The sequence below is a fragment of the Chiloscyllium plagiosum genome, chromosome 21, assembly GCF_004010195.1.
Source record: "Chiloscyllium plagiosum isolate BGI_BamShark_2017 chromosome 21, ASM401019v2, whole genome shotgun sequence".
NCBI classification, from domain to species: domain Eukaryota; kingdom Metazoa; phylum Chordata; class Chondrichthyes; order Orectolobiformes; family Hemiscylliidae; genus Chiloscyllium; species Chiloscyllium plagiosum.
Window position 1 is genome coordinate 33156599 of NC_057730.1, and position 13770 is coordinate 33170368.

Here is a 13770-nt window from a genome sequence, read left to right on the forward strand (position 1 = left end):
AAGTGATTGTATTGCAAATATTTCATGCAGGTTAAATTTAAACTTAACTAACATATGGTGCTTGAATATTTATGCAAATGTACTTATATTCTGAAATCAAAAGTCAGTTTGATGACTATTACAAAGTAGACTGTTGGCGGTAATTGGCTGGGTTGAATTTGCCCTACTTTTTCTGTACAGGACAAAACTGGGCAATTTTTCATGTTATCGAATAGATGCCAGTGTTGTAATTGGACTTAAATGGTTTGGCTAGGGATCTGGAGTTCAAGTCTTCAATACTACTGCCAATATATTGTTGGGGCCCTTACCCTTTGTAGTATCCAATGTTTTCTACTATTTCTTGATGTTATGTGGATGAATTGAATTGGTTGAAGACTGCCAAGTGTGATGCTGGAGACCTCAAAGAGATTGAGATTGATCTTCCATCTGACACTTCTGACTGTCAGTGGATACAGACGCTTCAGCCTTATTTTTATTGGTTTCATTATCCACTGCCATTCATGACTGGATGTGTCTGGATGCAGACCTTAGATCTAATCACTTTATTGTGGGATCACTTAACCCTGTCTTTTGAATGCTCTTCTGCTCATTGGTGTGCAAATGTTCCTGTGTTGCAGCTTCAACAGGTTGACAATGTTTTCAGATATGTTACTTTTGCATACTCTCCTTCACTCTTCATCACACCAGGGTTGATTTCCAAGCTTGATGGTAATGGTAGAGTGGGGGTTTTGCCAGGCTGTAAGATTTCAGATTGTGGTCAATTTTTCTGCTGCTGATGGCCTACAGCACCAGTTTGAATTGCCAGATATGTTTGAAGTCTGTTCCAATTTTGAATGGTGGTAGTGTCACAGTACGTGACCGAGGATATCTATATGTTAGAGGGCAGTGTTTCCTGTTGTCCTTTCCAGTGTTTAGTTCAATGCCTTGTGGCCTGTTTGTTTTCATTCCTTTGTTTAGACTTTTTGCAATTTTGTATAAGTGAGTGGCTCTAGACCATTTCAGAGCCAACCACAATACTGTGATTCCAATGTTACACATAGGCCAGACCAGGTAATGGTAGAGACAAAAGTAGAAATTGCTGGAAAAGCATTTGTGGACAGAATAAGCATTAATGTTTTGAGTCAAGTGACCCTTCCTCAGAACAGGAAGGGAACAACGATAAGAAGATTTCCTTCTGCAAAGGTTTTTTTCAACAGTTTATTTCAGATTTTTAATTGAATCTGCCACAGTGGGATTTTTAAAAATTATTCATTCAGAGAGTGCTCGCCATTCATTGCCCATCTGTAACTGCCTGGTGGGGATGGCAGTTTCCTTCCTTAAAGGACATCAGTGAATCATATGGGTTTTCCCGACAATTGATTCATAGTCATCAGTAAACTCTTAATTCCATATTTTTAATTCAAACTCAATGATCTGCCATAGCAGATTTGAACCCGAGTTCCCTGAACATTACCTGGGTCTCTGGATTAATAGACTAACAATAATACCACCAGGCTATCACCTCTCCATTCTAACACATATCCCCAGAACATTAGCCTGGGGCTCTGGATGACTAGTGTTGTGACATTACCAATATGTCAGCACTTCCCATTAGGTGCTTAGGTACTTAAATATTCTGAGTGTTTTGCTTATGTGAGTGTGTCTCACGGTGCCTCAAGGCTGTAGTCCATCTGAATTAATACAGGCATTTTGCAAATGCAGAAACAAATCTAAAAATGCTCTTGAGGAATATTGCCTTTGCAGTTTTTAGTTCTGATTTTTCTCTTTAAAATATCAAGTTTTAAATTATATCACATTGTGCATTTACACTGTACTGAGTTTCATCTGGTCAAAAGATATCAGCTAATTAACTTTTTTATGTCATGATAAAATATTTTAATGTCACAGAACACATTTTTACTATGCAATGAAAATGAGTTTTTCCATATGAATAAGCATTATTCAGGTCTGTCTATGTGTGTTGAAAGCATAAGTCTTTTACAGAAAAATAAGTAGCAAAAAGGTAGCAGGAGGAGGGGTAAGATTGATTAAGAATCAGAAAAGAATCTATGCAAGGAGGTAAAGAACATAGTGAAGTATTAAATTGTATTCAATTTGTCTTGATGGTTAATAGCAAGTAGTTAAGCAGGTGATTAAAGTTAATTGATCAGTATTTTCCAGCAATAAAGTTTCAACTTTGATCTCCAGCATCTGCAGACCTCACTTTCTCCTCCAGTATTAAATTGTATTCAATTTGTCTTGATGGTTAATAGCAAGTAGTTAAGCAGGTGATTAAAGTTAATTGATCAGTATTTTTCATTTGTTCATGAGATTTGCATGCTTCAGTCCATTCCTAATTGCCTTGGAAAGGCAAGGGTGTGCTGTCGTCTTGAACTATTGCAGTCCTTGGGGTGTAGAGGCCCTGATGGTGCTGTCAGAAAGGGAGTTCCTGAATTTTGGCTCAGCGACAGTGAGTGCGACAGTTCCAAGTCAGGTGTTGAATGGCTTGAATTTGAATTCATTATCTGGATTGAGATAAAGAGGAAACAAGTGGGACAAGCATAGGAAAGAGCTGTTTCACTGAGTAGTTAATAAACTCTATCAACAACAAAAAGGCTATCTTGGTTTCTGTCTCACCTACTGTCTTCGATTCAGACAGACATTGTTAGCAGAGGATAGTTGCCTCAAGGTGAAGATTGGAAATTAAGTTCTTTTCAGACTGAAGATTGTAATTGTAATTAGTTTGGAGAAAAATGGCTGAAACCAAGTGTCAAGTTTCAGGATATTACTTTCCACTGATGTTTTGTGAAGCTTAACCTTAAGATTAATTAAAAAATGAAGTGTATATATAGACACGGGGTTCTGCCTTTACCAAGCAGATAGCAAGCTGTGGCATTGACACTGCCACTTCCTACTAGAAGAAAGATCAATTGTCAAATATTCCCAAAGCTGAGGCTCAACAATTGAACGCTGAGAAAGTTTTGGAAATTTTATTAAAATATGGACAAAATTTAAGAAAGATTACCTATTGAATGCAAATGAGGCAACATCAAACTTTGATAAAGTTAGAAAGCTGAATGGTTACTTTATATAAAGGAATTTTACAGACTTGATGCACAGTTGCAAAGATTCTGCTTGGAGACTCCTAATTCAATGCTTACCTTTAAATTCTTTGACTGTGCTAAAATATTGAACGTGAATTGACTCAATATTAGCAGAACTCAGATTTTCAGAAAGAAATACTTTTGGGACAGATTATCAGAAGCCTTTAAAACAATTCTAGGAAAACATTCATTCCCAGCTTCCTTTGTCTCAACTGTGACCTTCAGCAGTCACATGAAGAATGAAAGCTTCAGTGGTAGTGGCGATGTGAGACTGCACAGATACAGACTGAAAATATTAATATGAAAGAAGAATTATAATTAAAACTGGTGAGGATGGCCTCTGGCTACTCTAACAGAAAAGAAGAACTGAAGAATTTTCACAGAAGTATGAAACCCAGGAGTGTCTGGGATTTGGCCAACATGCGTCTCTAAAATGAATTGAAATAACATTATGCAATGGATTGTCTTAAATGCATCAAGATAGTTTTGAAATTATGCAGTACACAGAGGTTCAGAAGAAGATGGTGATATTGATCAGCCAGAGTGAATTATACCATTGTAAAAATGCTTGGCTCAGAAATGAATGTTTTAGTTGCAGAAGCATTGAATTGTGCTGCATTGGATAATGAATACATTTACACATTATGTGTCGAGTTGATTGGTTAAAATTTTAGTGTCGAAAAGTATGGTGCTGGAAAAGCACAGCAGGTGAGGAAGGATTTGAGGAGCAGGAGAATCAAAATTTTGAGCATAAAGCCCTTCATCGAAATGATTAAAATGTTACCAAGATTATTTAAATAATAAGGATCAAGTAGATTTAAGGCATTTAAGAGCTCTATGTGCTTCAGGTTTAGGGATGACACATGCTAGAATCAGTAAAAAGATGAATGATTTCCTATAAAGTAGACTTATCAGTATAGATGTAGTGTCAAATGATTTACCCTTACTGTTGAACATAAAAGAGGCTCAAATGAAACTGAACATGGAAAAAGAAAAGGTAATTATTTTTCAAAATTCTCTGGATCCACTGTTTATCCAGACTTCACATTATTGTATTTCTTTAACAAGATCTAACTTCATTCATTAAAATGTTAAAAGGTGGTATTGGTATCAGGAAATGGGATTTAAAGGAAAATAGGCTAATTATTTTCAAACTACATCAGCGCTTTGCTCATCCATCTTCTCGGAAGTTAAGAATCCTGCTAAGGGATGCAGGAGTAAGGGCTGATCAGTACATTAAATATAGAAGAGTTCAGTGATGTCTGTGAAACACAGAGAGAAAAATCGGAGCATGCCATTGCGGCCCAATATGAGTCTCCCATTAGCAAGAGACTTGAACCAAGTTATAGCAATGAATTTTAAGATATAAAATAAGGAAAATAATATTGTCATCATGCCCACCATAAATATGGTGGCTACATTTAGTAGTCAGACTCTAATAATTTATAGTAAAGAAAGAGAGTAAAGGTGGACAAGGTATGGAGAAATAGAAAGGACTGGACTGGGAGCAGCAACCCAATTCATAATTGGCAACCATGCTAGAATGGCGGGAGATACATTTGCCAATAATGGAGTATTTTTTCCCATTTTAAGTACACAGAAAAATGTTGTGATCTTTACATGAGTGATGGAAAACATTTCACAATAACTTCATAGCATGACAACCAAAATAGTAGGATATATTCCTTGAGGTTAGAGGTACTGATTACATTGTTATGACAGAGCTGGCTGTATCAAAATTACCATTGCCATCATTGCATTTGTAATACAGTGAAATGATATCATTCAGCGATCCTCAAAATTGCCCAGTTGTTCCAATCAAGACTTTATAAATAACAGATCATGGACTCCAAATTTATAACTTTAACATAAACAGTAAGGTGACCTAATTGATACCTATGATCTAAAGCCCAACCTTCTTTTAATCGTAAGCCCTCACTCTCATACAGACACAATTAAGCGTTAAATTAAAAGGTGTTGTAATATGCCAACGCAAAAACAGTTTCAAATCATGGACATCAGGTATTCAAAAATTCCTTGGACAATGGGTTATTCACAGGTGAGTGGAACTGTATATCTTGACTTCTGAAGTCAAGGGTTAACGAAAATAGTTTTGGCAGTCTTCAAGAAATATTTATTTATTTCTTACAGACTGGGATTCTTTTCTCAGGTCATTCAACAGTTCAGTCATTGGAGGGAAATTAGAGAGAGAGCAAAACAAGTTGTGTAATTATGGAAGCTTCCAGAAATCATGCTGCCTTCTGCTGAAGCCCAGTCAGACTGGGTCTCTTTTCAATCAGCATTCTCTGAGTTTGGCTAATTAATACTGGTCCTCATTTGACTAACTCAACATCCAACCATCTGCCATCCCTGACCACGACAATAATACAGCAGTTCGCCTATTGTGTTCATAGATCAGTAATTACGTTTCTTTATTTTCCAGGCTAGTTCCTAGCAGAAAACATCTGTCTTTGTTCTCTTCTCTTCAAACATGGCACTGTTAAAAGTTCAGTTGTTAATTTCATCTCCGTCCCAAACAAAATAATGAGAAAAATAAAAGAAGGGTAGTGATGGTCACTACAATACAATTACAGAAGCCGAACGCATCATAGAGAATGTGAGGCACCACGAACTTTAAATTATATGTAAGATAATTACGAGCGCAATATTATCAAGTAGAAGGATTGACTGAATGTAGATTCAGTGATACAGGTATGCAGAACAAATCTCTTTTCTCCAGATGGCAGCAACCAAAACTGGAAACCAAAATAACATAGATATACCAGGAGGAACCAATATTTCACAGACCATATCAAGAAAGTAGGGAAGGCCACCACTGGCTCATTTCCAAGATGATGGACAGGAATTTAGATAATTCCTGTCCATCATCTTGGATTGGCAAAATTAGATAAAGAAGTGGAAGATGAAAATGCACAGTATGAGTTCTGAAAGTGGACCTGAAAAGATGACAAATTTATGAAAACAATTCTGATCTTAGAGAGGGGAAATCTCCTCGTAGTAGTCAGAAATAAGATCAGAGGGCGAGTCAAGGTTGTAGTTTGATAATGTCAAAGAAAGTGCAACTGACTAGAAAAACAATGAGAGTATAGATCCTTGTGATTGAAGTGTATTTTATGGCCATAAGCAAATTAGAATGCTAAAGGATGCCAGTGAAAAGAGTTGGAAAGAACGTAATGTAACCATAGAAAATAAGAACACTAATGGGCCATTCGTCCTTTCGAGTCTGCCCTGTCATTCAATATAATCAGGCCTGATCATCCAATTTAGTACCCTGTTTTCACTTTCGCCTCATACCTTTTGATTCCTTGTACTGTACCTTACCAGGGAGAAGGCAATTCTGGATCTGGTGTTGTGCAACAAACCAGATTTGATCAGGGACCTCGAAGTAAAGGAGCCAATAGGAGGTAGTGACCATAATATGATAAGTTTTAATCTGCAATTTGAGAGGGAGAAGGGAGAATTGGAAGTGTCAATATTGCAGTTGAATAAAGGGAACTATGGAGCTATGAGGGAGGAGCTGGCCAAAGTTCAATGGTTCAGTATCCTAGCAGGGATAGGCAGTGGAACAACAATGGAAGGTATTTCTGCATATGATACAGAAGGTGCAGGATCAGTTCATTCCAAAGAGGAAGAAAGATCCTCAGGGGAGTCAGAGGCGGCTGTGGCTGCCGAGGGAAGTTAAGGACTGTATAAAGATAAAAGAGAAGTATAACATCGCAAAGATGAGCGGAAGCCGGAGGAAACTTTTAAAGAGCAACAGAGGATACCTAAAAAGGCAATGTGCGGAGAAAAGATGAGGTACAAAGGCAAACTGGCCAAAAACATAAAGGAGGATAGTAAAAGCTTTTTTAGGTATGTGAAAACAAAAAAAGTGGTTAAGATTACAATTGGGCCCTTGAAGACAGAAATGGGTGAATTTATTATGGGGAGCAAGGAAATGGCAGAAGAGTTGAACAGGTACTTTGGATCTGTCTTTACTGGGGAAGACACAAGCAATCTCCCAGATGTAATAGTGGCTGAAGGACTTAGGGTAACTGATGAACTGAAGGGAATTTATATTAGGCAGGAAATGGTGTTGGATAGGCTGTTAGGTCTGAAAGTAAGTCCCCAGGACCTGATGGTCTGCATCCAAGGGTACTTAAGGAGGTGGCTCGAGAAATTGTGGATGCCTTGGTAATCATTTTCCAATGTTCTATAGATTCAGGATCAGTTCCTGTGGATTGAAGGGTGGCTAATGTTGTCCCATTTTTCAAGAAAGGAGGGAGAGAGAAACAGGGAATTATAGACCAGTTAGCCTAACGTCAGTCATGGGAAAGATGCTGGAGTCATTTATAAAAGATGAAATTACGACACACTTGGATAGCAGTACCAGAATAGGTCAGAGTCAGCATGGATTTACAAGGGGAAATTGTGCTTGACTAATCTTCTGGAATCTTTTGAGGATGTAAGTATAAAGATGGACAAGGGATAGCCAGTGGATGTCGTGTACCTGGACTTTCAGAAAAGCTTTGATAAAGTCCCACATAGGAGATTAATGAGCAAAATTAGGGCACATGGTACTGGTGGCAAAATACTGACTTGGATTGAAAATTGGTTGGCTGACAGGAAGCAAAGAGTAGTGACAGGTCCCTTTTGGAATGACAGGCGGTGACCAGTGGGGGAACACAAGGTTCAGTGCTGGGACCGCAGCTGTTTACAATATACATTAATGCTATAGATGAAGGTATTAAAAGTAATATTAGCAAATTTGCTGATGACACAAATGTGAGGAAGATGTTATGAGAATACAGGGTGACTTGGACAGGCTAGGTGATTGGACAGATACATGGCAGATGCAGTTTAATGTGGATAAATGTGTGGTTATCCACTTTGGTGGCAAGAACAGGAAGGCAGATTGCTATCTAAATGGCGTCAAGTTAGGTAAAGTACAATGAGATCTAGGTGTTCTTGTACATCAGTCAATGAAAGCAAGCATACAGGTACAGCAGGCAGTGAAGAAAACTAATGGCATGCTGGCCTTCATAACAAGAGGAATTGAGTACAGGAGCAAAGAGTTCCTTCTGCAGCTGTACAGGGCCCTGGTGAGACCGCACCTGGAGTAATGTGTGCAGTTTCGGTCTCCAAATTTGAGGAAGGACATTCTGGCTATTGAGGGAGTGCAGCATTGGTTCAAGAGGTAAGTTCCTGTAATGGTGTGACTATCATTTGTTGAAAGATTGGAGCGACTAGGCTTGTATACCCTTGAGTTTAGAAGGATGAGAGGGGATCTGATTGAGACATATAAGATTATGAAAGGATTGGACACTCTGGAGGCAGGAAGCATGTTTCTGCTGATGGGTGAGTCCAGAACCAGAGGACACAGTTTAAAAATAAGGGGTACGCCATTTAGAACAGAGTTGAGGAGAAACTTCTTCACCCAGAGAGTGGTGGATTTATGGAATGCTGTGCCCCAGAAGGCAGTGGAGGCCAAGTCTCTGGATACTCTGGATCAAGAAAGAGATGGATAGTACTCTTAGAGATAGTGGAATCAAGGTTTATGGGGATAAGGCAGGAACAGGATGCTGATTGTGTACGATCAGCCATGATCATAATGAATGGTGGTGCTGGCTCAAAGGTACTCCTTCACCTATTGTCTATTGATTGCCCTATATCCTTAGACTGTGCCCCTTGGTTCTGGACTCCCTGGTCTTCAGGACAACCACTGAGGTAGCAGATAGGGGACAGCTGGACTTATCTTACAGATGGATACACAAAGAAAAGTGCTTACTTATGCGCATATAAGGCTAAAGCCTGAGTTATGGATGGAAGTTTCAAAGAGAGGTTTGGTGATCAGGATGTTACTGTAGATTCCCCTTATGCAGAAAAGATGATCTTGAAAATCTCAGCTTGTTCAGCTGAATGATCCTGAGGAGATAGTGAGGATTGCAGATGCTGGAGAGTCAGAGTCGATAAAGTGTGGCCGTGGAAAAAGTGCAGCAGTATGCTTTCCTTTATTGATCAGAGTATTGAGTACAGGAGTTGGGAGGTCATGTTGCAGCTGTACAGGACATTGGTTAGGCCACTTTTGGAATATTGCGTGCAATTCTAGTCTTCCTCCCATAGGAAGGATATTGTGAAACTTGTGTTGTAGGCTGAGGGGTGACCTTATAGAGGTTTATAAAATCATGAGGGGCATGGATAGGGTAAATAGACAAGGTCTTTTCCCTGGATTGGGGGATTCCAGAACTAGAGGGTATAGGTTTAGGGTGAGAGGAGAAAGATTTAAAAGGGACTAAGGGGCAATCTTTTCACGCAAAGGGTGGTGCGTGCATGGAATGAGTTACCAGAGGAAGTGGTGGAGGCTGGTACAATTACAACATTTAAAAAGCATCTGAATAGGAAGGGTTTAGAGGGATATGGGCCAAATGCTGGCAAATGGGACTAGATTAGATTAGATTCCGTAAAGTGTAGAAACAGGCCCTTCAGCCCAACAAGTCCACACTGATCCTCTGAAGAGTAGCCCACCCAGACTCATTTCTCTAAATTTACCCTTGACTAATGCACCTTACACTATGGGCAATTTAACAAGGCCAATTCACCTAACCTGCACATCTTTTTGGAATGTGTGAGGAAACCCATGCAAACTCCACACAGACAGTCGCCCAAAGCCAGAATTGAACCCAGGTCCCTGGTGGTGTGAAGCAGCAGAGCTAACCACTGAGCCACCATGCCACCCTAAATTAATTTAGGATATCTGGTCAACTTGGATGAGTTGGACCGAAGAGTCTGTTTCCGTGCTGTACATCTATGACTCAATTCGTTCCACCTTACTGCAAGTAGGATGTATTCAGTTGAAAACATGTCAATCAATGTTCCATTGGTATCACAGAGAGAAACTAGTAAGCATTTTTCTGATGCAAATCATTAGTTTTCTGTGGGGAGTTTTTATGTATTTTGAACAATGTGTAATTGATCAAATTAAATATGAATCTACGATTGGAAGTTGGACTTTGGCCTTATAGGGTTAGACATTAAGCTGAATAAATCAGGAGTGACTTTGCGTCAGCAGTCTTACTTGGAAAGTGTTAGCTGCATCCTGATAAATTGGGCCAGGCCCTTGGCTCATAGAACGATGATTTTGTATCAAAGGAAGGAAAAGAACATTTAAGAAGTTTAATAACATGTTAAGCTGGTTAAGCACTCAGACAAGACTCAAAATGCATCTAATCCCTAAATGCAGTTTCCAGCAGTCTTGAAGGATTTCTTACCACAGAGTTTAATACTCCTACAACACACACCAACATACACCCCACACCCAGAGGTGGTCACTCCTGAGGCTAAGACTCCACATACAGGGTGGGATTGAATGACCATTAGGCAGAGAAAGAGGACTGGACAGGCAACATGGGAGGCCCTGCAAAACAAAGATACTGCTTTCAGGGGAAATGGACTCTCAAAGGAGAGTAGGAATAACTAAATTTGTTGAGGAGGAATAAATGTGAGTGCTATAACTATTGGAAATTCAAAAATAAGGTGAATAGTTAGATATTTCTGTGGCCATAAATGAGACACCAGGATGGTGCTGGTGTCAAGGACATCTTGGAACTGCTCCAGGACATTCTTAAGTGGAAGGGTGAACAGCCACTGGTCATGATACACATTGTTACTAACAATGCAGGTTATATTAAAAAAAAGCATGAGATCCTAAAAGCAGAATATAGGGAGTTGGGAAACAAGTAGGGCCTAAAAGATAGTGATATCAGTATTGCTACCACTGCCACATGTTAGTCAGAATAAGAATAGCAGGATGTAATCAGATAAATATGTGGCTGGAGAGATGGTGCAAGGGGAAGGGTTTCATACTCCTGGAATATTGGGACTGGTTCTGTGGCAGATGGGACTGGTACAAGCTGGAAGGGGTGCACCTGAGTAAGACTAGAAATGATATCCTATAGGGAGTATTTGCTAGTTCGGTTGGGGATGATTTAAAGTAAAATGGCATGGGGATGGGAACCTACGCAAAGAGACAGGAGAGAAAAATAAAGGCAAAACCAAAAGGCAGAATGGGAAATAAGAAAGGTGAGAGGCAGACAATTTAAGGACACGAATCAACAGGGCCATAGTACAAAATAATGGGAACAGGACTAAGAATGTTAAAAAGACAAACCTTCAAGTGTTGTATCTTCATGTATGGAGCATTTGCAATAAAGTTGATCCATTAGACTTGCAAAAGTACATAAGTAAAACAGATATGAAACAGTTAGAATTAGAGAGATGTGGCTAAGGAAGACCAGGGATGGGAACTGAATATCCAAGGGTATTCAATGTTTGGGAAGGATAGACAGAAAGGAAAAGGAAATCAGGTAACATGGATGGTTAAGGAGGGCATTTATGCAATAGCGAGGAAGGACTTTGGCTCTGGTGAAGTGGAACCATCAAGGGAACTAAAAATTAGTGGGGCTTATATATACACCCCTAAACTATAGTTGTAATGTTGCGGAAGGCAGGAAATTGGAGATGCAAGCAATAAAGCAGGAAATTATGGATCAAGCAATATAAGGTACAGCTCTATTTACTTTAAGATGCATATGGAATGGGCAAAATAAATTAGTATCAATATCAAAGGGGAGGAATTACGAGAGTGTGTACAAGGTGGTTTTTCTGGATTAGTACGTTGAGGACAAGAACAGGCCAGTAGACTGGGTGTTGTTTAATGAGAAAGGAATAATTGAAACCTGGCTGTGCAAGACCCATTGGTGAAGAATGACCACAATATGATAGAATTCTTTATTCAAATGGAGAGTGAAGTAGTTGATTCTGAGACCAGCCTTGAATCTAAATAATGGAAACAATGATTTGAGGTGCATGCTTGCTGTGATAAATCAGACAATGCTACTTAAAAGGATGATGTTAGATAGGCAATGGCAAACATTTAAAGAGCATACGAAGGAACTGCACATTATCCATTCCTGTCTGGCTCAAAACTAAAATGGGAGAGATGGCCCATTTACAGATAATAAGGGAAATTAGGGATAGTATTAGGTTCAAGGAAGGGGCATATAAATTGGCCAAAGAAAGCAGCAGTCCTGAGGATTGGGAACAGTGTAGATTTCAGCAAAGGAGAACAAAAGGATTGATAAAGTGGGAAAATAGAATATGAGAATAATCTTGCAGGGAATATGCAAACTGATTGCAAGAGCTTCTACAGATATTGAAGGGAAAAGTTTAGTGAAGACAAATGTATGTGCCTTACAGTCAAACAGGAGAAATTATAATGGGGAAACAAAAATGACAGACCGATTTGATGCAAAGGAGGTCACAAATAGTGTCCCAGTAGTTGAGGAATACGGGTTCCAGTGAAATATGGAAATTAAGGTTATAAATATTGGTAGGGAAATAGCGTTGAGCAAATTGATGAGATTTAGATCTGATAAATCCCGAAGGCCTGAAAATTTACATCCCGAATGATTTAAAGAAGTGGCACTAGAAATCATGAATGTATTCATGGTCAACTTTAATATAGACTCTGGAACAGTACCATTGGATTGGAGAGTTGCTAATGTACTCTAATATTAAAAAAGAAAGTTGGAGAAAAAGCAAGGAATTGGAGACTGTGAGCCTTGGTCGTTGAGAGGCACTAAAGACGACCATAAAATATTTAATAGCAGAGCACTTGGAAAACAATGGAAACAGCATGTATTTACAAAAAAGAAAAGTCATGCTTGACAAATCTATTGGAATTTTGAAGATTAAGTTTTGGATTTGATAAGGGGTGCTAGTGGAAATGGTTTACTTGGACATCCAGAGGGCTTTTGATAAGATCCCGCATAAGAGGTTAGCATGTAAAATTAAAGTGCATGTGATTGGCATTGTATACTGACATGGATAGAGAACTGATTTACAGACAGGAAACAAAGAGTAGAAATAAACAGATCTTTATCTGTGTGGCAGACAGTGTTTAGTGGGATGCCACAGGATAAGTGCTTGGAGCTCTGCTATTCATAATATATGTTCATGACTGAGATGAGGGTACTAAATATTGTATTTAGAAGTTTACAGATGACACAAATCTGATTGGGAGAGTGAGCTGTGAGGAGGATACAAGGATGTTTCAGTGTGATTTGGACAGGTTAAGTGTGTGGGTAAATGCATGGCAAATGAAGTATAATATGGATAAATGTGAGGTTATCCCCTTTGGTAGCAAAAATAGGAAGGTTGATAATTATCTGAATGGTAATAGATTGGGAAAGGGGAAGTGCAGCAAGACGAGGGTATTGTTGTCCACCAGTTAGTGAAGGTAAGCATTCAGATGCAGCAGACAGTGAAGAAGGCAAACAGTATGTTGGCCTACGGAGTGAAATGATTTGACTAAATGGGCATGGATGCCTTGCTGTGGTTGTACAAGGCTGTGGTGAGACCAAACCTGGAGTATTGCAGTTTTGGTCTCCATGCCTAAGGAAGGATGGATGTTCTGGCTATGGACGGAATGCAACAAAGGTTTATCAGACTGATTCCTGGGATGACAGGAATGATGGATGAAGGGAGACTGGATTGGTTAGGAATATTTTCATTGGAGTTTAAAAGAATGAGGGGGAATCATATAGAAACCAATAACATTTGAACAGGACTAGACAGGGTAAATGCAGGAAGGATCTTTCTGCGACTGGGGAGTCCAGAAGCAGGGGTC

The 13770-nt window shown here is 39.2% G+C and overlaps 1 protein-coding gene across 1 annotated transcript in view; it reads left to right on the forward strand.

The window, feature by feature from the left end:
• LOC122560734 (probable helicase with zinc finger domain) overlaps positions 1-13770 on the forward strand; it is a 396873-nt gene that overhangs the window by 136011 nt on the left and 247092 nt on the right. The window lies entirely within an intron of this gene.